Here is a 1,648-nt window from a genome sequence, read left to right on the forward strand (position 1 = left end):
AGACTCTTGGCACTCTTAGGTGAGCAGACTTAGTCAGCCTGTGTTGCCCTAACAGAAGGACTCCCTCAAGACAAGCAACAAAAATCTCACTTGTTCTCTCAATGAGAATGCTTGCATGTTGTGCAGGATGGATGAATCCCAGCAGTTGCTCTCCAACATGCATGATATGCTCCTCTGCACTCAGAGAGATGTGGAGATCCAGGGTTCCTGTCATCAGGATGAGAGCAACACTCTCCAGGATGAGATCAGTCATCTGAAGGAAGATGTCTTGCATTATTGCATTGAATGCAATGAACATTGTTCTGAGAATGATAAACTGAAGGGCAAGCTGTCTGCTTTCAACAGTGCCCCTCCCCCTCCCCCTCCCTGTGCTCCTCTCCCCTCTGCCACTTGCAAGGCATCTCCTCCTTCTGCCTCTCACAAGGCAGATGACTTATATGACATCCCAATGGATGTCAGCCCTATTGAGGAGGCCCCAGTGCCTGCCTCAATGACCTTTACTGTTGCAAGGGTTCCTCTGGTTGCAAAGGTCTCTGCCATTGCCCTCAGTAAATGTCCTGCCATGGACAAGCTCCCATCTGTGCACCTGCAGAAGATGCAGTCTCTCATGACTGCTACATCCTCCTCATGCATCTCTGCTGTTGGCAAGACATATAGTGCAGTGGTTGCCAGCTTGTCTGGCAAATCATCTGGTCCAAAGGATGAGACAGCATACACCTTGCCACCACAATTTGCCCCTATGGGCATTGCAATTACTGGTGGCAAACACCTGCCACACAGCCTCCCTCCTTATGATAAGGAGAAACCTTGGGAGTATATCATGACTCCCAGACACTTAGGTGCTATTTGTGAGCATGATCCACCTTGCTGGGCAAGGTGCCTGAAGACAGCAGACACCTACTGGGCTGTCTGAACCCACTATGGGCCCCAATTTGGACTACTATGGTCCAAGTATAACAAGATGATTGGTCAAATTGGGACTGAAATAAACCCCCATGCCAATAAGGGGGCAGGCATTTGCTGCTCATGGGATGGACACTATTACATCCCGGACCTCTGTCTCTGGAAGTTCTTGAAATATCATTGTCCCCACAATGATAACAAATTATTTGTTTGCAGAGATGTGAATGTGTTCTATGAGGTCTGCATAGACCTCTTCTCCTCTGAAGATTGCTTCAAGGACCTTGCCTGTGTGGCAAAAATCCCTGAGCTCCCCATGCCCCATTGGAGCATGTCTGTGTGCTTCCAGTGTGTGCTTTGCATTGTTGATGGCCAGTGCACCTGGGACATCATTGCCATTGCATGTGAGTTTGTGGCCAGTGGGCTGCAAGGAAGGAAACTAGCTGCATGGGTCAGCTACTTTGGCCATAGGGCCAGGAAGGTGCAACATGTTGGTGGCTTCTTCCACAAGCACATCCTTGACAAGGATGCAGTGAAGGCACTTCTGGCCTTTGATTCCCAGAACAACTTGCTCTGGATGCAGGTGTATCAATCTGCAATTGTTCCACCTCCCCAGGCAGATCTCCCTCCCTTGGGTTTGAAACCAGAAGGTTTCCTCTGGAGCAATGACTGTGCCCCTGCTATTGCAGGGCCATTGCATGTTGACATCCCTTCTGAGAAGGATGTCTCTCTTGATTACAGTTCTGAC

This window comes from Dacryopinax primogenitus (assembly GCF_000292625.1).
Source record: "Dacryopinax primogenitus strain DJM-731 SS1 chromosome Unknown DACRYscaffold_24, whole genome shotgun sequence".
Classification (NCBI taxonomy): domain Eukaryota; kingdom Fungi; phylum Basidiomycota; class Dacrymycetes; order Dacrymycetales; family Dacrymycetaceae; genus Dacryopinax; species Dacryopinax primogenitus.